The 25,435-nt window shown below is 33.0% G+C and overlaps 1 pseudogene; it reads left to right on the forward strand.

Moving 5' to 3' along the window:
• The first annotated feature begins 502 nt into the window (after nt 1–502).
• LOC145297238 (U2 spliceosomal RNA) lies at nt 503–655 on the forward strand (annotated as a pseudogene).
• Nucleotides 656–25,435: the final 24,780 nt, after the last annotated feature.

A 25,435-nucleotide genomic window follows, 5' to 3' on the forward strand; every position in this document is an offset into this window, starting at 1 on the left:
AATCAACAGTAGGTTATTTAATATGAGGTAAGCACGTTGGAAATGACTGCTTCTGATGAGAAACATTACGTTTTGAAATGAAACTTCTATAACCTATTCTTTATCCATGATGTTTAACCATCGTTGTACTGACAAATAAACTCATACGATATTGTAGATTTGTTTTAAATTATCTATTATATATATAAAAGTGAACGTGTCTCTGTGTGTCTGTGTACATTTTCCAACGCAATAACTCTGTCAATTTTCAGTCTACAGACTCGAAATTTGATATGCAGAGTACTGAGATTTGGGAAAATGTTTGTAATCAGTTTTCGGCCAGAAATTTGGCTGTTAAGGGGTAAAATTTCAACGATTTGACCTTTGAGAACTCTACCAAACTCCTCTGCCAATTTTGGGTCTAAACACTTGAAATTTTAGATATAGGTTGCTTGGACATGGATCTAACTTAATAACTTGATATGAGCCCAAAACAATAAATGTTAAGGGGTAATAATAGGGGACCCTTTCTTTGCCTTTGGGCCAAGATCAAAGTGTACTATCTGTTCTTCAGATGGTGCACTTCAATTTCTGGTTCTCTGTCAGTGGAGGAGAAATTTTTCACGACTGAGACAATTTTTATTTTTATTCTTTTTCTCCACATTAAAAAACGACTCTGGTGTCATACTCTGTCCCGTGGGGAGGTATTGTAAATAGGAATAATAGGGGTCAAAGTTTTAAAAAATTGCCCGCTTTTTTTTTTTTTTTTTGATCAACGTACACCTCCGAACTTTTTCAATATTTTGAAGATTTTTAAAAAATATTTTGCAAGGATGCGATATAGGTAAAATACTTTCGTTTGTTTTCTTTTCCTTATAAAGGAAATGGTTTCAATAATGTTTTATTGTTAAAGTGTTTTTTATTCAATAAGTCTGAAGAAAGGCTGTTTTTGTGAAAATTTTCAAACGACATAATGTTTGAATTTGTCTGAATAGTCTTGAAACAATTGTAACTAACGATGAAATACGCTATTTGTTGCTTTGAAATCTTGGTCTTTGTTAAAACAATATATGAATGCTCAATTATGAAATATGATAATTTTGTAGCTTACAGTTTAAGTCATCTCTTTTTGGCTTAAAACTTATTGGTATATGAACGATTACTGAATTATATAATTAATGTTTATTTTAGAAATATTATTCATTTCAATGGATGCAATTTTTATTCAACAGGTTAAAACTGTAATGAAAAAAAATCCGCGTTAAATTCGAGTAAAGTTCAACGAGACCTATTTTATAGTGGCAGAGAATATATAGTACATGATTTAGTTAAAATTCAAAGAAACACATTTTTTTTATATGTATATACATATATTTGTGTATATGTGTTACGAATGTATATCTGCGCATGTGTGTATCGATCTGATTGAAAAGTGGGCGATTTCAATTATTTCGATGACAATAAAAATATGGAAACATTCGTTGAAACTCATTCAATTCCGGGCAAAGTCGAGTCTCTTTGCTCGTATATATATATATATATATATATATATATATATATATATATATATATATATATATATATATATATATATATATAAGCTTCACGAATTAACGAATTATCACGAGAATGAAACGCGGAATATTCGGTGTAGCTTAATTACCATATATATTTACTATATAACTTACTATATATATATATATATATATATATAATTACTTAATTTACTCACATAAAATTAATATACGAAAGTATTGATTTATGCGTAAACTTTAAGTATTTACATCAAAAGTGCTCAATACGTAGGTAGAGCTAGTTAGTAATTTATAAAATATATATGGCGATTAAGCTACACTGAATATTCCACGTTTCATCCACTCTAGAATTCTTCAGGCTTGTGCGCGAATTCTGTTGTTGTTTGTCGTTTTATATATATATATATATATATATATATATATATATATATATAATTATTTTTTTACTATAATAATTAAATACCTACAGACACTAGTGTTTCATCCTTTAAGGGGGACCAGTTAATGGCAAATGATGTTAGACTCTTGTCAGCCATATTGTTTTCTCAATATGGCGGACGAGAGCCTAACATTATTTACAATTAACTGGTCTTCCTTATGTTAGGTTTGAAACCGACGGTACCAATGGTTTTCTGACCTTCTGTACAGTTTATATATATATACACCTGTGTGTGTGTGTGTGTGTGTGTGTGTGTGTGTGTGTGTGTGTGTGTGTGTGTTCAACACATTTGGGGATATTTTGAGTAGGATCTTTCTCTCTCTCTTTCTCTCTAGAGTAAATTTCATATCGTCGAATTCTAGGTAAAAGTAAGACAACGTAATATGAACAGAGAATGATCAACGACTATTTTCTCCCACACTTTTTAATAACCTAAATTTGTCAGTATGTATAATTTATATTTGTTTTTTGTTTTTTTTTTCATCTGTTCATATATTGTACTTCACATTTTTTTATCCTCGTTCAGTGAAGAAAAACAAAATTTTGGACTTAATTTCGTTCCAGTCCAAATTGCCACTTTAAGGGGTGCTGGATTTTCTACACCTTCAAAACCGGCCTTGTGTCTATCTCTGCCTTCGTGTGAAGAGGGAGCGGTAAATAAATAATGACATCAACTCCAAATAAAAAACAAAATTGGTGTGTAACTCAACCCCTTGTTGAAGACAAAAATATAGTTAGTGGACATTATGGAGGCGGTTAATTATGGCCCGGGGAAGATAAGTGTCTCTTAATTTAATGATATTTGGGGGGGGGTAGGCAAAACTCACCGAAAAGAGCTGTTTTGTGAATGAGTCATTTTTCGAAAGCATTCTTACTCATAATTGTTGGAATCGTTCTTTTCTGAAATCAGGAGAGAAAAAAGCCATCCTTGGGAATTGAGCCCTCTCGTTTGTTATCCTCCTGATATCCTTCCTGTTCCAGCGATACTCCAATTATTACACTCTGTCCCTACCCCTTCACCCTGTGAAGGAAATTATTTCTTGGAGTAAAAAGAAGTGAATGCTTCTCAAATTTCATTCTTTGTTTTTCATTCTCTGATTCTCTCTCTCTCTCTCTCTCTCTCTCTCTCTCTCTTCTACACCCCCCTATCTCTCTCTTCCACACTCTCTCTCCCTTGCACACTGTCTTTCTCTCTCCTCCCTCTCTCTCTCTCTCTCTCTCTCTCTTATATATATATATATATATATATATATATATATATATATATATAAAGAAAGAGAGAGTGAAAGAGAGTAAGGGAGAAAGTATTTTATATATGTGTGTGCGTGTGTACGCGCGCGTGTGCGCACACGCGTGTGTGTGTGTGTGTGTGTCGGAATACAGATCTTGCACTACCAAAAAATAAGACTCTATGAACCTAAAATTCTCCATTCCCATAGGATTATTGCCTGTTACTCTGGATGTGCCATCGAACAGAATTGGAATTTACCTTCAATGGGAAAATATTCAACCGATCTGGAACCTAATAACATCATTTCATTCTAACCAAGGATTCTATTTTATTTGGATACCAAAATCTCATATCCATTTTTTTGTTTCAACCCTTATTTTCTCTCTCTATGTCACTTAAACAGATTTAATCTTTAATATATTTTCTATGTATGCACTGAATAGCAAATTTATATGAAATATTTTACTAATGGCTTTCCTATGGGAAGATGAATCTACATCGAAAATTAATGGATTAAGGAAATTACTTTGAATACTGTATTCTTTGTTCAAATAATAAATGTTTGTTTTGAAAAATTATATTTTTCTGAATAAAATTTAAATATAAAAAAACTGTAAATTTATATGTCTACACACACACACACACACACACACACACACACACATATATATATTTATGTATAAATATACACACACATATATATACGTATATATACATAAATATATACATATATATATGCACACACACACACAAACATATATGATGATTGCAACGTCTTGTCAGACGAGATCCACTCCCTCAGCCAATGACAGTCCATGAGCCCAAAGATGACGTTTTTTTAGCCCTGCCAGCGAATTCACATGTTCAAGCAGACATGACATTGAAGACGGTCATTGGCATACATACATATATATACATACACGCATACATACATATATACACATACATACACATACATATCTATAAACACATATATACATCCATCCATACATCCATACATACATACACAATACATAATACACAAACATACATACATATACATATACATACACACACATATACATACATATGCATACACATATATACACACACATATACAAATACATACACACATATCCACATATACACATACATATACGTACACATGTATGCACATATACATACATATATATTTATCTACATACACATGCACATACATATGTATGCACTTATACGCATAAATATGATAATTGCAACGTTTTGTCAGACGAGTACCACTCCCTCAGACACTTAAAGACCAGGAGCCCAAATGCCTGAGGGAATATCTATACAAAGATGATGTTACAGAGTCTTAGCCTTGTACGACAGCTAAGTCTTTCTCTCGGTTCAAAATGTTGAGATCCAGCAACAAGCAAGAGCAAGATAGCCAGCAACAAATTAAACAACAGACCAGCTTAATGCGGGTACTGGTCTCCCGCTTTATGTTTTTTTTTTAAATCAGAGATTTGCTTATCCTAGAAATGTTGCCTTCACCACGGCTTACGGGAACCCTCTCCACCCCAAGACATATATACATGCACACAAATATGCACGGTGCTAGTTGGCCGTTGACCCAGAAAAAAAGGGTTCATTCGCCCTTTGGAAGGTCTTTTTATCCTTCAGGGAGACTAGCCGCCCTCCTCACCAAACAATTCTGGTGGGAGAACCAGTTTAGTCGCCGGTGGCTCGACCATGAGGCAGGTAGTACTGGGGTACATGGTACCAGTAGCATATGACATGACCTGCATATATACATATACATATACATACATACACACACAAATATATATATATACGTATATACATACTAACACACATAAACGTATATACACACACAAAAATACACACACACACACACACACACACACATATATATATATATATATATATATATATATATATATATATATATATATATATATATATATATATACGTCTTTCCGGCATATTTGGCCTCTCTCCATACATGACGATATATAACTTCATGTATCACGGCATCTTTTATAATGTCACGAGTGATGTCGTCTGCCATGTCGAAACGTAAGATGTTACAACATATCGTGACGTCATAGCATGTGATGTCAACAACAAAAAAACATACAGTTTTATTAAACTGTGTGTATGTATATATATATATCTATATGTGTGTGGGATGGACGTGTGTGTGTATGTGTGTGTGGCGGAAGATTAATCAGAATCGGAAATCGTTAAAAGGTTAGAACTTCGAGATATTGGAATCAGTATCGAAATCTGGAAAAATTGTAGCTATTTTCTGAAACCAAAAAGCGATTTTTTTTTCTATGTATTGTTTTAAGTTAATTTTCCAATGCTTGCACTAATGATGAAATTATGGATATTTATTGCTTTTAAACTACCAGTAAAACTAAAATCTATAGATGAAAGCATAAAGTTATTTTTTCTTACGTTTGTGAAAATATCATATTATATGTCTTTTTTAGATGACCCTAAAAATCAAATAAAGAAAAAACAACATTAATATAACGAAATCTGTGGACGTTTAAAAAGAATCGGAATTAGAATAGGTGATTGTATCAGAATCGGAAATTTAGAACAGAATCAGTAATTGCATCGGAACTGGTAAAACTATTGAAATCATCCTATCACCAATATAAATATATACTAGACCCCCCGTGACCCTTTGTATCAGTATTTTAGATTAGCTATGGAATTAATGTATGAGCGTGACACTTCTGACGTAAAGAAAATAGTTTTTGTGACATAACAGAAACATTTCTATGAAAGTATATTAAAATGGAAAAAGAATATAGATAGATTTCTATGAGGCGTTCTGTTCATAATTGTTTATTTAAAAAAAAAACTTAAAGCCATTGAATTATAAGTGTTTTGGCATACTTATATGTAAATGTGCACTGAACAGATACCGTAATACTTCAAGTTAAATTCAAATTTTTATATATTTTTTTAATGAAATTGTTAGTTAAAAACACTCTCCCCATGTTAAGAATGGCTTTGTAGATAGAAAATGAAAATAAAATGTAACTTTTTTCATTTATTTTAAACAAACATTTATGACCCATTGGGTCAAATATTTAATTTATGTTAATAATAAGGTCAATAAAACTAATTAAGACAATGTGGAAATGAACGATGTAAAAAAATAAGCAGAAAGTATTAACAATTGTTTATTGGTATAATTTAAACACGAAAAGAAAGAATTAGGACGCTGAAAACGTACGCAGTAAAACAATACGTTTTATTGTGTTGATTATTTATTTGTAAAAAAAGGCAACATTTTCGGGGTTATTTATTTATTTTGGTAGTGTAGGAGAAAATATATGAATGTTTTTAAAAAAAGGTGATTTAAAAATGGAGAATAAATTTAAAAAAAAAAGAAAACCGTGGGTAAATCGCCGTTGTAAAATGCTCTTATAGTTGTCAACGGGTCAAAGTTGATTTATTTGTAAGAAAATTGCGACAGTATAGTTGTAATACAGAATAGTTGCAAAACATCCCCACGCTTCCCATGTTAAATAATAATTTCTAAATAATAACGCTAATATTTCAGTGCGCAGGTCAAATTCTAAGTAGCGATTTGTGTTTATTTGTTTATGCTGTTGTGGGTTTATGTTTATGTACACAATATGCAACCGGAAGTCATAAGCCGTATGTGTGATTTCAACACACGTTACAAGGTCATTTGAGTTTTATAATTACACACACACACACACACACACATATATGTGTATATATATATATATATATATATATATATATATCTGTGGAAATATTTTTTATTTACTTATATTTCCCTTTTTATATATACCAATCCTTATTTAAGAAGCTCAATGTAATTCTAGAGCATATATATATATATATATATATATATATATATATATCTGTGTGTGTGTGTGTGTGTGTGTGTGTGTGTGTTAGTACTTGGAAGATTAATCAGAATCGGAATCGGAAATGAGAAAAATCGACAAATTTTAGGGTACCGGAATCGGTATCGGAATCGAAAAAGTTGTTGCCTATTTTCCGATGTCAAAACGATTCTTTTAATTGGCCTTTTTTATTTGGTTCTGTTGAAAGGAAAACTTTCCATTGCTGGAAATAATCATGAAATAAGAAATATTTATTGATTTTAAAATACCAGTAATTTAAAAAGAATGGGAATATATATCTTAGTGATGGGAAGATTCCAATATTTTCCCCGATTCCGATACAATTACCGATTTCGATTCCGATTTTTTATAAATCTCTAAGTATTTAACAATATAGTTGTATTTTTCTCTGATTACCGTAAAACACAAATGTTAAATGTGAAAATATTTTCTTAAACGTAAAATATGCTTGTGGGGAATAATCTATCGATTTCTACTTCGCAGGTCGTTTAAAATCAATAAATATTTATTATTTTATCATTATTACCAGCAATGAAATATTTTGCTTTAAAGAAAATAAAATAAAAAAAGAAAATTAAAAGAATCGTTTTTACATCGGAAAATCGGTACAATTTTTTCCGATTCCGATACCGATTCCGACATCCCCAAATATTCTGATTTTTCCGATTCCCGATTCCGATTAATCGTCCCAACGCTAACACACACACACACACACACACACACACATATATATATATATATATATTATATATATATGTATGTGACTTTATAAATGTTAAACATCTAGACCTTTATATTTACGTACGTAAATAGTACTTTAAATAAACACCTTTACATGTACACCTTTCTATTTACGTACATAATAGTTTCAATAAACATTTTTCATCTACACCTTTACATTTCTGTTATATATAAAAGTATTGAAAATCGCATATGCCAATAAAACTTAAGTTAACAATTACAACTGTATTTTTAAATATCTCTTATATTACGAAAAACCTTGCGTTATTAAAATCAATATAACATGAAAAATGTATTTCGCGTATTAACGACATTAATGTTTATTCAATAGTTTCATTAAAAACAATATGACTGCAAAAAAATATTTTATGTGATTTTAATATCAGTTTATGGGAAAATATTACAGCGTGATTTTATGATATTTCCCTTTGGATCATGAACGTTAAATCACCAGAGAAAAATCGCTGGCCTACTTTCTAGCTGACATCAATAGGGTCGTCTTCACGTCCAAGATAAACAAGTGTTTGCTGAACCGTCACCTTGAATAATTAAAGTATACCAAATTTCAACTACTAACAATTACTATGCTATTGTCTCAATGACCATTATGCACTCATTAATCCTTATCTCGAGTGGCCTTCTGACCTTGATAATTGGTAAATCCTTTGTAAAAAGAAATCGTGGTGCTAGGTGATTTCGAAAAAAAAAACATTGAAAAGTTAATTCTATTAACGATTATCGCACCTCGCACACTAGCGACCATCAGGCGTCAGCAAAATTTGAAATTTGATTTGCAAAAGTGAACATGTCTCTGTGTGTGTGTGTGTGTGTACATTTTCCTACGCAATAACTCTGTCAATTTTCAGTCTACAGACTCGAAATTTGATATACAGGGTACTGAGATTTGGGAAAATGTTTGTAATTAGTTTTCGGTCAGAAATTTGGCTGTTAAGTTCAACGATTTGACCTTTGAGAACTCTACCAAACCCCTCCGCAAATTTTGGGTATACACACTTGAAATTTTAGATATAGGTCCCTTGGACATGGATCTAACTTAATAACTTGATTTGAGCCCAAAACAATAAATGTTAAGGGGTTATAACAGGGGTCAAAGTTAAAAACATTGACCGCTTTTTTTTTTATTTTGCTCAACATACACCCCTAAACACCCGGGCAACGCCGGGCTTAAATGCTAGTATATCTATAAATATAAAAGCGCAACTGTATGTATGTTTGTATGTGTGTTCGCTTTTTGTGTATGTCTACAAAAGGCTTTTTTCAGAGAAGCGGTCGGTCGGTTCACAACTTTTTAAAACTTTTTATATCACATATAAATCGTAATATCTCAGAGTTAACAACGGAGCTCGCCTCTCTATTTAATTTGCTCGATTTCGGGAAGATAAATATTCAACATTTGTCGCTCGCCGCATGTGGGTTAGTCTTTTTCCTATAACATATTGGGAAAATAAAAATCCCGCAGTCAAACTTGACCTCATTAAGTGATTAAAACGGGCACCTGCCAAATCCAAGTAATTAAATAAATTCAAACGTGTTTCCATTATCATCTCGCGGTGGGGCAATGGTTAACGTCGCATTTTTTTTTCACACTTTAATTTACAACTTTGCCTCAACGGTTCGGGTTCCATCCTCATACTTACCTACCAAAACATTTTTTAACCGCCCCAGCCCCGGAGTTTCCACACACACCTCCAAACACCCGGGCAACGCCGGGTACCTCTTACTAGTATATATATAAAAGTGAACGTGTCTGTGTGTGTGTACAATTCCGTACGCAATAACTCTGCCAATTTTTAGTCTACAGACTCGAAATTTGATATACAGGGTACTGAGATTTGGGAAAATCTTTTTGATCAGTTTTCGGCCAGAAATTTGGCGATTAAGGGGTCAACGTTCAACGATTTGACCTTTGAGAACTCTACCAAACTCCTCTGACAATTTTGGGCCTAATCACTTAAAATTTTAGATACAGATTACTTAAACAGGGATCTAACTTTTTCATTCTATTTGAGCCCAAATCAATCACTGCTAAGAGGTCCAAATTGGGGTCAAATTAAAAAAAAATGACGTTTGCGGTCTCTACCAATTTTTCTCTATAGTAGTTAAGGAAGCCTCTTATATAGAAAGGCATTACTGTACATATTCGCACTTTTTAATATGTACATAGGGACGTAAAGATATGAACAGTACATAGGGCCCGAGCAAAGCCGGGCGAAACTGCTATTATACATTATTTGAAAAACTGAAATGCAAGTTTTTATTTTTTATAATGTAGCCGTTACGCTCGAACCATATACGTTATATTGCAAACCTCTCACGGACCCCCATGCCGTCTGGTACCGTCGAAAAGGAACAAAAAATAAATAAATAAATCCGACTCGGTTTTTCTTTCTGTTTTAACAAAAGGGATTTATCACCATTACTTTCCAAACAATGCCTGTTTCTTGTTTTTTTTCTTTTTGTTTTTTTAATAACTATTAATTTCGTCTGCAAAGAGATTAAAGAAACCATAAATGTCTCTCACTGCCACTACGGGACCACACGTCCATCTCACCGGATGTGTTTCTCTTTCTATTCTACTACACGCTGGTCGTAGATAGCAATTTCAGGTCTTCGACTTTGCACGTCAATCTTCTTTCAACCGCAGTTATTTCTTCTGTTGACCACGTGGTATCCTTTTATTTTTTTTTCTTGTCGCGCAATCTCGCGCATACTTCTTAATTTGCATATGTGCTTTGTTCGGCTACTGCTACTACTATCCTCGTAAGCCAGATGTCTTAAAGCTCCTGCTGATATTTTGTCACGCGCCCATACGCGCTCTGTTACATGCTTTGTAATATTTTTATAAGAAAGTAATCGTTTTTTTTTTTCAAATTTTAATTCTATTAATAAATTTTTTCAGATATTTTTCAGTGAATAACAGAATTGCCAGTGTATACATTGAATGTAATTTACTTTTCACATTTAAAATTAAATTTTATTTTTTTTTTTTTTTTATTAATTTAATGCATCGTTACGTCGATGTCTGAAATTAAATCGTGTAATTGCAAAAGTTATCACTTATGAGCCGCTTTCAATAAGTATATATACTTTTTTCGTATAGGCAGTGTTATTGATAGTACACACATGAAACTCTAGTCCATTTAACGTAATCTCCTCCGGCTGCAATGTACTTGCTGTAACACTCCAACAACTTCTATAAGACCCCATAGATGTTCTCGTGTGTGAACATGACAATGACCCTCGCCAGTCTCATAACGAAAGCCCCTAAAGTTTTCCTTGAGTTTATGGAATAACCAAAAGTCACAGGGAGCAAGGTATGAACTATAGGGAGAGTAAGAGACTGTCGATGCTCATCTTGGTCAAATAGTTTGTGACAAGAATGGAGTTGTCGACTGATGCATTGTCGACTGACTTGATTTGAAGAGTACTGGCCTCTTCTGACAAAATCTATTTTTGACCCGTCTTAAAACCTCAACATATTAGTCCTTGTTGACTGTCTGTCCAGTGGGAACCCATTGCATGTAGATCATGGGCGTGCTGTCAAAAAAAGGAATCATCATAAGTTTCTGTGTGGATTTGCTCTGTCTGGCCTTCTCGACAATCTCCCTGTTGACACGACAACGTCTTTCTGATTGTCTCTAAGGACACTTTACGAACAAACTTTGCGCGAATCTTCCGCATTTTCAATTTCTCGCGAATAATACTGTGTACAGTTCTTGCACTGACCGAACTATGCAGTTAATATCTCTATAGACACACACCAGTCCTTATCCATGAAATTCTTTATTTGGCCAATCAACTCTGGTGTTCTGATTTCCTTACTCCTCCCACAGATTCTTTGCCTTCATTGAATCTCTTATGGCATTTAAAACTGATGCTTGATTCATGCTAGATGGTCAAAAATCAATCTGAAGCATTCAATACATTTCTGTTGCATATTTCCAAGCTTAAAAGAGACTTTTATCGCATATCGTTCTTCTAAAATGTCTTCACGTCCAGATTGCATTTTTGAAATTCACTAGCTGTGACAATCAGGCTTTAGTAGGGTGTATTCCAATTCCTTCTGTAGCTTATCATTTGGATCTGAAATTCTAAAAATTGGCCAGTCATTTCATAAAATGTATAGCGATAACATAGTGTATTTTAAAGAGTCTACGACAGTTTTAATTACTTCTACAAGAAAACATTTGGAAACTTATTAAAGACACCTCTTATATATAAAATAAAGAAATAACACACACACACACACACATATATATATATATATATATGTGTGTGTGTGTGTGTGTGTGTGTGTGTGTGTGTTATTTCTTTGTTTTTGTTTTTGTGATACGTTTTGAGAGAATTCAAATATTTATACGTAAATGCATTTTTACCTAAATCCGAGTTGGGAATAATTTTACCTTGGATCAATTTGGTACCCCCAAAATAGGAAGCGGCATATATATTGTTTTTGTTTTTTTAATATAATTATCCACTGACACATGTTTCATCGTCTACGAGTCATCAGAGTGGCTGAAACTATATATATATATATATATATATATATATATATATATATATATATATATATATATGATGTATGTATGTGTTTATCTTTTAATATATATTTTATTTTCACTATATATATATATATATATATATATATATATATATATATCTTTGTTTCTCTGAGAGCCCCTCTATTTTCGTCTATTTGAAATGTTCGCTTCTTACTCTCTCTTTCTTCTGTTTTTCTCTCTATGCCTCTATGTATTTATCTCTTTCTATCTTGATATATATATATATACATAAAGAGAGAAACATACATACATACATACATACATACATACATACACTTTTCTATCTCCACCCGTCCCTTTCTCTCTCCCTCTCTCTTCATCCGTCTCATTATATCTGTCCCTCTTTTTACCTCGCTTCCCTCACACTGACTTTTTATTATTATTCTGCTTTAGATTTAGTGTTATCTTATCTGTTTGTTCCTCTTCCTCTCTAGTTGCATGAGTTAGTCACTGGCCAACAATGTCATATTTGCCCACTACGAATTAGTTTCTATGCAAAAACTAAAAAAAGAAACATACCAATACACGAATATTTATTCCGTGAATCATATACAACGTTCTTTATCATATTCAACTTGTGCGCGCACACACACAAACACACACACACAAACACACATAAACGTACATGCATACATACACACATATGTATATACATGCATACATACACACAGATATATATATATATATATATATATGATTATTAAAAATGGATAAACTCCGACGATATGAAATTAAAATGGAGGCAGATAAACCTAGTATATATATATATATATATATATATATATATATATATACATGCATACATACACACAGATATATATACATATATATATATACTTATACATAAAAGTGAATAACAATTTAGCTATATTCCAAGATTCAAGGTTTTATTTATCTTAAAAATCAATTCTCTCTACCTAAATAAACACACTAATTTTTTATTTGTTTCATTTGCAACATTCCATTATCATGCTTATTTCTTTCTAAGAACGGCTTTTTTGTGTGCGTGGGGGGGTGAATACACGTAAGGAAAAATTCAATATTAACATAAAAATAATGATTGTTCTTTTGTATTTAACCCTAAACTTTTTAGCACAGCAATAATTAATTTCAGTCAAGCCAACGAAAAGAGACAGTTTACTTTTTCTGACTTGGATAAATATATTCTAGACAAAAAAGGTAAATATTTCTTACTTATCTAGAAGTTACAATAAATTTTGTGCTGAAGAGTTATTCAATAACTATGCTTTAAACTAGGTAATGAAACTTTATAACATTTTTTATTATATATACATATATATATATATATATATATGTATATATAGCCGCACTGATGAGCTGTGAAACAGCGAAACAGTATTGTATGTGGATGACTATATATATATATATATATATATATATATATATATATATATATATATATGTTGCAGGGTCTCTGTTACTGATCTTCAGCAATGATCTCCCAAATCACATTCTTAGATCATTCTTAGACATTTATGCAGACGACACGAAAATCTATTGCGACACTTCAAAAGACCAGCAATGACAAAGATCTTTCTAATTTTCTCTATTCTGATCTTGAGAACGCAGTGTAATTGGGGAAAAAGGTGGTTGGTAAATTTTAATGCATCGAAAACCAACTTTCTCTACTTTCATCATAATCGCTTTGATCCCCACCACGCCTCAATTGAAATGAATGGCTCTAGTCTTGGGGTAGCCCCATGTCTTGACAAGCTTCTGAGGCTACTTTTCATTCCCGATCTGAAAGGGAACACGTGCATCAAATCCGTTGCCAACATCGCTGGAAGGATTGTTGGACCACTGTACCGCCCCAAGAAATATCTCACTGCCGATGTGATCTTCTGTCTGTATAAAAGCCAGGTGCGTCTTACAATAGAGGAATGTTGCTACATCCGGACAGGAGCTGCTCAGTACATCCTGTCCTGCATTGATAGAGTTCTAAAACCGGTCCCGAAACCTAGTAGGTGATGCCCTTTTTTCTTCCCAGCAACCTCTTTCCCACAGAAGAGACTTCGTGAGACTGGCTCTGCTCTATCGCTGTTTTTATGGCAAGTGCTCAGCTGAACTTCAATCTCTTACAAAAAAACACTATATATATAAATGATGAAAATAACGGAAATAGTATTCCGACAAAATAGAGAAATAAAAAGGAACAAACCGTATTATGAACACATAATACGGTTTGTTCCTTTTTATTTCTCTCTCTCTCTCTCTGTCTCTCTCTCTCTCTCTCTCTCTCTCTATATATATATATATACGAGCTGGAGGCCGGCGTTACCCGGTCGCACAATTTGCTTAAACAATATTTTCGTTCATGCAGATTTTTTTTTTACATAGGTGTCACCACCTATCAAGGCCGATAGGCCACTCAAGGATAAAGGTTAAAGAGTGTAGAGTAGTCTAAAGGACAATATAGTAATCGATAGTAATGGAAGTTCGGTAAATTTGTTAACTTAAGTTGAACAGCTCCTCAGAAACTTGTTCACGTTGGACTTGAAGACAACCATATTATAGACAGCTGGAAAGCAGGAAAACGGAAGACAATTCCACAGGCGTGCAGTTCTAAGAAAGAAGCTTTGATCATGGAATCTATGTTTTGCTTTAGGCACAGATAAAGAGTGGGGAAAATTATTGATAATGTTTTCAGCTAGTCTAGTGTTTCTTGTGAAAGTTTTGCGAGGGGGGACCATAGATTGAAGCTCAGTCGAACACTTTCCATGAAAATAACGATAAAGCAGAGACAAACTCGCAACATCTCTTCTGTGAGAGAGAGGTTGCAGGGAAGAGAAAAGGACATCTCCCACCAGGCCACGAAGTCTATTTTGAACCCTATCAAGGCAGGACAAGTCTTTTCTAGCAGCTCCTGCCCATATGTGGCAACAGTATTCCATCCATATGTCGGATATTGCACGGTTTTCAAAATAATGAACACATAATACGGTTTGTTCCTTTTTATTTCTCTCTCTATATATATATACAGGGTGTCCCAGAAGTCGCGCACCATGTAGATTTATATAAAAACCAATATGAATATCAATGAATATCAATTTTATTAATCAAAATCACAATAGATGCTCAAATTGTTCACCTTCAGCCTGAATACATGCATCGATTCTCTTTATAAAATTATCTTTTACTCTAATGAGGAATAAAATCTGAAACAAAAAAATATAAATATAAATATATGGTGCGCGACTTCTGGGACCTGGAGGCCGGCGTTACCCGGTCGCACAATGTGCTTAAACAATATTTTCGTTCATGCAGATTGCGTATGTATTATTATAGAATCAATCCTCTATTGATTATTATATATAACGAGGAATAATTTGCCCGATGGTCAAATCCGCAATTTTTGTTTTAATAACAATGATAATGTCGTTCATCAAATTCCGTCTGTACTTGTTTACGATATAACGTTAGCTGATATTTTGTCTTCACCATGAATGTCCTGGAAAAGTCACTTCTGCCATTTAGCTTTAAAATATGCAAATGAAGAAATGATCTGCGGCAAATTTAAATGGTACCTCTTCTTTTACCGTAAATAGAACTTATTAATAAGAAAAAAAAAAATAATGTAAAATGGTGAGATACATCCGTGCTTGATCATTTGATCTGTAGTTGAATGCTTTACAACCAGCTATATTTACAGATGATAATAAATCTGTTTTTGTTTTTTGTTTTTTTAGAAGAAGACATGCTTTGCTGGGATGTTATTAATGGACTTGAATAGTGTAACATAAAAATTCTTATTATTTATCTATAAGAGAGAAAAGACTATTTTTAATATCGGATTTTTTCGATTTTCGATACTTAGCGGATGAATTTCTGTACAAAACTAACAACACTACCAGACATATAAATACGTTTTGTGTGAAATTTACAAAAAAATAGGCGCAACCGTTTCGGGATTTTGAGGAAGGAACTCTCTCACACACACACACACACACACATACCACACATACAAAGTTACTTTTATACTAGAGCATATATATATATATATATATATATATATATATATAGATATATATATATATTCATACATACAGTACTGTTTCACTGTTTCACAGCTCGTCAGTACGGCTAGACAGACAACTACAAGCCAGGACTGGAAACCGACCATCTGTACGACAGTCAAGGCTCCTAACCATTACGCTAATAGGCGGCTGTTGTGCGAGTCGTGAATTAACGATGTTTCGACATCGTCCAAAATACCTAAGTTCGATTTGTTTACACAAAAAAGCATCGTTTTATACGCTAATGGTAATTCGTGTATCATTTCTGAATATGCTCAACTCAAGATGAGGAGCATTATAGTCATCCACATACAGTACTGTTTCGCTGTTTCGCGTTACAAGCACCATAATATCTATAATATAAAGCTGCATGTGTGTGTGTGTGTGAGGTTATAAATATGCTCCTATATGGTTGACTATTTAAATAAACTGATTACATATAATGATAGATGTATCAAGGCACATGAATGGGTATGTTTGATCTGGCAGACCGGTGGTTCATTAAAATTGTGGGGTCTGCGTTCGCGCCTGGTCCAAGAAGTATGGAAATAAAAAATTTAAAAATTAAAAAAAACGTTTACACGTGCTTTTGATATAGATGTACATAAGAATACTTTGATAAGTATGTTTTGACTTAAATAAGGATAGTATAATAAAATTGTGGGGTCTGCGTTCGCGCCTTGCCTCCATGGAATGGAAATAGGCAAAATTTTTAATAAAGACTTCTCATATCTATTTGCGTAAGTATACTTTGATAATTATGCTTCAGTTTGAAGAAATATGGTATAATAAAATTATGGGGTGTTCGTTCACACCTGACCTCCATAGAATGGAAATATGTTACAAAATTTAACAAGGGTTTTAATATAGATCCACAGAATATTGTGATAAGTGTCTCAGTGTGAACAGGTATGGTATAATAAATTATGGGGTTTATCTATTTTATTTTTACTTTCATCATATTTTGCTTTGGTTTTGATACCCTCAAATTCGAAGCTATCTCTTTACAACCCTTCCGTTTCATAACCTATCATACTTTCATAAATCGGTCCATTTTCTGTAGGCTGTTTTTGAACCCAGTCAACGACGGGTACTTTTGCTAGTATATATATATATATATATATATATATATATATATATATATATATATATATATATATATATATATATATATATATATATATATTTATTTACCAGTGGTGAAAAAACCGGACTAGAGTGCCTAATATGTAGCCAGAGCAGTATATAGGAAATTTATTACTGTGAGTCCAGAATGAATTTACATATTGTTTCAGCTATAGGAAGATCCTCAAAGAGAGGAAATATCCAATTAGCATCGTCAGAATTCATAGATGGACTAAGTTATAAAATCAAATAAGAATGGAAAAATCGTAAATGAAGTGGAGTTAGAAAGGAAGGGGAAATGGAAGGGAGAGGACGTTGGAATTTTAAGTAGTAGGAGTGTATATGATAAGAGAAGGGGTTATAATTAAATATTAATTATATGTTAATTCTTGTATACGTTTTTTAGTTTATAACGGTTTAAAATTAAAAGAAGCTATTCTTATTTATAACGGCATAAGTAATAGTGAATTTAAAGGATCACCATGGCAACAGGTTGGAGCGTTAATGTTAGTGGACATGGTGTGGTGGGAAGAGCAAAGAACGGGTTGCAAACGGGATTTAAAGTGATTTAGCCGGGCGCGGAGAGATTGAAAAATATTGGTTGTTTATTATTTATAAAAAAGGAAAGAGAAAGAGAAGGAAAAATAGGAGGATAAATTAATGAATTATACATTACAGGTTTATTTTGATAGTATAATGATAGGTAAGAATATCAGTAAGTTAATAAAATAAATTAAAAAATTAAGGAATTGTTTATGATAAGTAAATACTACACACACACACACACACACACACACACATACACACACATAAATACACATACACGCGTACATCTGTACACCGTACGGAGACACATCAACGGGGGGAGGACACATGCCTAAATATATATAAAAAAACACAAAAACGTAAGCATAAAAATATATATACATATGTATATATATATTTAGACTAATTCAAAAAATAGTGCTTGAAAGTTTTTATCCGCCGCGAAAGAAAATCAAAACAAAAAGAAGAAGGTTCGTGCCCAAGGGAAATAACTCAAACCGATTCATAAAAAAAATTGATGTCGGTAAAAATAAATTCAATTAAATGTGTTATCAGTATAGATCAAATTTAAATAATAAACTTAAATAGAACACTTAAAATAATTATCTCACTATAAACAATAGCTAATACACCACTATTTAATAAAGTCGAGTTTCATGAATGTAATATGCAAATGGGGTCAACTCTTTAATATTATATTTTGTGAATAATCGTAGTATATATAGGAATGAATAATCTCATAAAGTAATGGATTTTTGTATATATTAATCAACTTGTGAACAAACAAACAAACAGGAATACAAATTTATATATATATATATATATATATATATATATATATATATATATATATATATATAGTTTATATAGCAAATAATATTAAACAGAGCTCAAAATATCTGCAGGATCTTCAGAGGAAATAAATCAACCTTGCCTATATTTGACCAAGCTGATGCTCAAGTTGATTAATAATTGATATGGCCCCCACCAAAATCCCACAAAAGGTTGCTGACCCTTGATCTACAGTATCTTCGTATCAAGTCTTGTCTCAAGCCATGCAAATGAGTTCCAGCCGATTACCTTTTACATAACTGCGCAATGTTACTGAATCTTTCTCTTGCTCGTATGACCGTCATTCTCCATGAAAGCATGATTTTATATACTGCTACTGGCATGTCGGTTATATTCACTCGCACAGCGCACCACAGCTTCCCTCGTATAGCCAACTGCGCATGAATCTAGACTTACAGATCGAAATCCGATTATCTGTTACTTAATCCCTGGGGGTCATCCGAGCATCTGAACTGCCCTGGTGACCTCCACTTGGCTGAACCATAAGTGCATTAGATTCCACACCGTGAAAATATCGATCCATTTTTCTTTCATATATATTAGATGTCTCTTACTTTTCTTACGCGTTTCTGAATTAAATAATTCTGCTTTTTGTTCTGGATTACTTGCACGTAAATATTTCTTTTAAGTTAGAGACTTCAAAGAGAAACTTTTTCAAATACTTTTTAGACAATTCTATATAATAATATACTAAGAAATTTCTTCTTCGTGCGGACGTTATCACCTTTCCCCTTTATTAACAAAATGAGGTTATCAGATGAATGGTGATTAATCTTTTGTTTTGTTTTGCTTTTTTTTTTTTTTTTTGGTCCCCGGACGAAAGGAAGGTGGACCTGTAAATTCACCCTTGTCCGTTCGTCCGTTCGTCTGTCCCCACTTTTCTCAACAACTACGGCTTGAATTTTTTTTTAAATTTGTCACAAACATTATATGAGTAAAAAAAGTAACAGAACGGATTTTCCGGGAAAACTCCGGTTGCCATCCTAGGGGTGCCATTCAGACTAAAATGGCTAAAATTGACACTTTTGTGCTTATTAAAAAAAAATGATACCTTGGATTTTTATAAAACTTTCTGAAAAGTTGTAACTAATTGATTTCTATATAATTTTGTTTGTCTATACTTCACGATAACTCTTGAGTGTGACCCAGGAACTCTTTTAGGTCTGATAAAAACAGTCCATTTTTGGGACTATTTTACCATATTTGTCCAAAGGTTCCAGCAGTATTGCATGGCGCTGACCTTAAATTTAAATATGTTTAGGCCTTGGGGACTTTGGTGGCTAAATGAGAACTTAGTCATTACTTTTTTTGCATGGTTCAGAAATCAAATTTACGTATGTTAAGGCCTGAAACTGCACTGTTTGTTAATTTTCACCAGGATTTGACGTCCCCTGTGGACTTTTGCGCTAAATAGGGGGGGAATGCTGAACTTAGTCATTTTTGTTATGCCTCGATGCCTCGTTCACTGCGCACTCACGGGGGAGCATGCATGCTGCACTTGTTTTTATGGAAATCGCTGTAGACAAGATGTGAAGCCACGTGATGTGAGGAGATGACAATGTAACGTTGTCCAGGGAACCAACACGTTGTATTCAGTTTTAGTCACAAAGGAGACAAATAATAGGAAACAATTTCAACTCGACTTTTCTTTGTAACAACGACATTTATTTTCTCATTGTTACGGCCGTGATATTACCCACGTGATTTTCTTCTATGGCGCTATTCACATATCGAACGTGTTCTCGTTTCGTGCTCCACGCCTCTCATGAGATCTTGAACGTATTCCTATCTCTAACGTGATCTCCTTTTTATGTTAATAGCGCGGACGTTATGCAGGTGAAATGAAGTCACCCGTAGAGAAAAATAAACACTTTAAAACCTACTCCTCCCTGTGCTACAATGATATCAAGGTAAAAAAATAAAAATAAAAAACAGAAAAAACAGAAACGTCTGGACAACCTCAATAGTTTTGCCATCAAAATAGACTTTTTCCACATGTGAGTTCTTATCTACCATCATTGCCTGACACATCTTGCACTCAAACAAGTTATCATCTCTCAGTCTACCTGTAATACCATCGCACTTCTAGCGTATCTAATTTTTACAAGTACTGAGCTTCAATCGATGCGCCCTTCTTTAAAACATTTCCGGCAAACATTCGTCTAGTTAATATCGCTGTCAAAAATATTCCTTAATCTCTACCTGTGCCTAAAACTAGATGAAACATTCCATGAACAAAATGTCTTTCCTAATTTGACTTCGAGATCTGGTGGGGTCTACTCTTCTCTCTGCTACCTATTTCTCAGAGATAAGACATTACGAGCGTGTCTCTGCTCTATCGTTATTTTCATGGCAGGTGCTCGACTGAGCCTCACTCTATATGCCTCATCTCCTGAAAAACATTCATCGTAAACATTCGTCTAGCAGCAATTACTATCAATTCTTTCTCCATGAGCAAAGTGTCTTTCCTAGAACTGCCCGTCTGTGGAACACAATACCGCAGGGTTGCTTCCAAGCTGACGAAAACATGGTCGTTTTCAAGTCTAACGTAAACAAGTTTTTGTTGAGTCGCCCTCTTAAATAATCAATTTCTACCTAATTTCTATCATTACCGATTATCACAGTGTTCGACCCTTACTCTTGAGTGGCCTGTGAGTCTTGATAAGCGGTGATCCCCATGTAACAAACAACAAGAAAATAACACAAAAAATGATGCTTTTTCTACAAACTGAACTTTCCTCTTTATAGGAGCTTTTTAATGTTCAACCACTGACCAACACTTTCTCGTGCGAAACCAATGTTGCATGTCCCTTGTTTTCTTTTAATTATGACACTTTTAGATTTTTGGGGTTTTTTTTTAGATTTTTGAGATTATATAACAAAGTCTCGTCTTCTGTGATTAGCTGAAAATCACTTTTATTGATTAATACCGGCAAATCAGTGCAACATTAATCGAACGTCTTCTACATATCTATACGTACTCATTAGAAGGCGTTTCAGACGGACGGTTCAGATTAAAAGTAAAAGGTGTATAATCCGTGATATAAAACAGATCTAGCCGCTCATGAACACTTGACACATACACTATACGGTATGTAAGACATTGTTGGACAGACGCACTACACGGTATGTAAGACAGTGTTATCGTTTCCGTGTTGTTCCTTTGGTTCATGTGCAAATGCTTGTGTTTGAACATGTGATAATGAAGCTATAGAATCTCATCATTGATAAACAAATACATAGACATGTATATATATATATATATATATATATATATATATATATATATATATATATATATATACTAGCAAAAGTATCCGTCGTTGACTGGGTTCAAAAACAGCCTACCGTTGACTGGGTTCAAAAACAGCCTACAGAAAATGGACTCTGATTTATGAAAGTATGATAGGTTATGAAAAGGAAGGGTTGTAATTTGGGGGTATCAAAACCAAAGCAAAATATGATGAAAGTAAAAATAAAATAGATAAACCCCATATGCCGTACCTATTCACACTGAAACACTTATCACAATATTCTGTGGATCTATATTAAAAAACCTTGTTAAACGTTGTGACATATTTCTATTCTATGGAGGTCAGGTGCGAACGAACACCCAATTATTTTATTATACCATATTTCTTCAAACTGAAGCATAATTATCAAAATATACTTACGCAGATAGATATGAAAAGTCTTTATTAAAGTGTGTGCCTATTTCCATTCTATGGAGGCCAGGTGCGAACGCAGACCCCATAATTTTATTATACCATCCCTATTTAAGTTAAAACATACTTATCAAAGTATTCTTATGTACATCTATATCAAAAACACTTGTAAACGTTTTTTTCTTTAATTTTCATACTTTGTGGACCAGACGCAAACTTAGACCCCACAATTTTAATGAACCACCGTTCTGCCAGATCAAACATACCCATTCCTGTGTCTCGATACATCTATCATTATATGTAATCAGTTTTTTTAAATAGTCAACCATATAGGAGCCTATTCGTGACCACACACAGACACACACACACACATCAGCTTTGTATTATATATATATATATATATATATATATATATATATATATATATATATATGTATATATATATATATATATATACTAGCTGGCAGCCCATCATTGCCCGGTCGTACAATATACTTAAACATGATATTTTAATATATGCAGATTGCGTATGTATTATTATAGAACCAATGCTATTATTATATGTTACGATGGATAATTTGCCCAGTAGCCAAATTAGGAAAGAAATAAAAATAAAAAAGTATTAATGATAATATCGTTCATCAAATTCCGTCTGTTTGTTTACAAAATCACGTTAGCTGATATTTAGGTTTGACGATTAATGCCTTGGAAAAGTCATTTCAAGTAAATGTTCCGTTTTAAAATATCAAAACTAAGAAATGATTTGCGGTGATTTTCAATGGTATCTCTTCTTTTATGGTAAATTGCACTCATTAAGAAGAAAATAATTCAAATAAAATGATGAGGTACACGCAGGCTTGAACAGGTAATCATTCGATCTGTAGTCGAATGCTTTACCATTCAGTTATATTTTAAGATTATAATAAACTTGTTTTTTAAGAAGACATGATTTGCTATAATTTTATTATCTCCATTGCCAGTGTGACATAAAATATCTCCAGAGGATAATAAATCTGGATTTTTTTGTTGTTTTTTTTAGAAGAAATGATTTGCTGGTATGTTATTATTTCCCTTGTCCGGTGTAACGTAAAATATTCACCTGTAAAAATTATTATTTTTTATCTATGAGAGATTAAAGCTATTTTTACATCGGATTTTGTTTTTCGATCTTTGATACTTATCAGATGAATTTCTGTACAAAAACATATCTAAGAACACTGCCAGACATACGAATTCCTTTGTGTGAAATTTGCAAAAGATAGGTTCAGCCATTTCGGAACCTCTGAGGAAGCAATTCACACACACAGATACACACAAAAAGTAACTTATATATATATATATATATATATATATATATATATATAGCAAATTATAGTGATTCAATGAAATTTTTTAAAAACCTTTATTTAAATCAAGGATTTTTTATTATTCCAAGTAAGACAATAAACAATCCTTGATTTAAATAAAGTTTTTTTTTTTTAATTTCATTGAATCACTATAATTTGCTTTATTTTCTCTATCCTGTATATTGAGCAATCCCTATTTAGATGGGATAATACATAGACTATTACGACAAGTAATATTTTGTAAATCTTATAATCACAGGTTTCCATAACAGCTGATTGTTAGATAAATTTATTCAGAAGTATATATATATATATATATATATATATATATATATATATAACTCAAGAAGTTTAAAGGCTGTGAAGATGGGAGTGCTACCATTAAAATGTGCGACCTTTGTGCCCCAGAATGTATTTTTATACACATTAACCACAATTCTCAATGCGCTTTTGATGCACGTCCCTGGCAAAGGTTGCTTATTTAGAGTCTCACACCGTCAATATCTGCAGCAGACAGATGAAACTTTCATTTCATGAATGCATAATTTCAGTCATCATAAACATGCAATTTCCAATCCCTTCTGATCCACTCGAGCAGAAAAAAAATAGGAGGCAATACTTTCGGAACGAACCTTGTATAATCATATCTACACATGTATGTGTGTGTGTTTATGTATTCATTTAAATGGACGTACCTTTAAATCTCATTTTGAGTTGAACAGTCCGATTATCAGTGATCTAGTATTATTATCCTAAGAAAAGATGGCTATAATTCAGGTAAAATTAATTTGCACGTAACTCCAGGGTAGATGCCGGGGTAGTTGACGATATAATAATGTAGGAAGAATTTGCTTGACCTACGAATCAAGCAAGATATTGAATTGTATTAGCAAAGTTTGACAACGGTGCCGCCATCATTTAATATTGCACAAATTCTTAGTCCAAAGAGCAGGAACCATGAATCACACCAAAATTCTGATTTCACCATTGCAATCTCCTCTGCCACTATTCCCACCTCCATCCCCAGACACACTTGTCTAGAAGGAATTCACCTCTTATGACCCTGGAAACAATTTGAGATCATTCTTAACCCATATCCCCAAAGCCCACCCCATAGCTAAATTTAAGTCCCATTGAAATCATCGCATGGTTAACTTTTCAAATAGTAGAGTTTACGTTGTGAGAACAGGAAATTCCTGCGAGTTCTGCATTAGAAGAGAGTGGTCCCTGGTTTTGGTAGAGACGATAGCATTGCGATAAATTCTTATCTGCCTATCCAATAACACGTTCCAACTAAAAATTCATGGAAAATACAATTAAAAATCACAAATCTCTATTATTATATAAAAGGAACTTTGCCTGTATATCTGTATGTCTGTGAGTTCGTATCCTATGGACTCAAATAATGACAGGGTCAATTTTTATGAAATTTCACATGCAAGTACTTTATGTGCCTG

The sequence above is a fragment of the Euprymna scolopes genome, chromosome 17 (genome assembly GCF_053919585.1).
Source record: "Euprymna scolopes isolate OS-2025 chromosome 17, ASM5391958v1, whole genome shotgun sequence".
In the NCBI taxonomy this organism is placed as follows: domain Eukaryota; kingdom Metazoa; phylum Mollusca; class Cephalopoda; order Sepiida; family Sepiolidae; genus Euprymna; species Euprymna scolopes.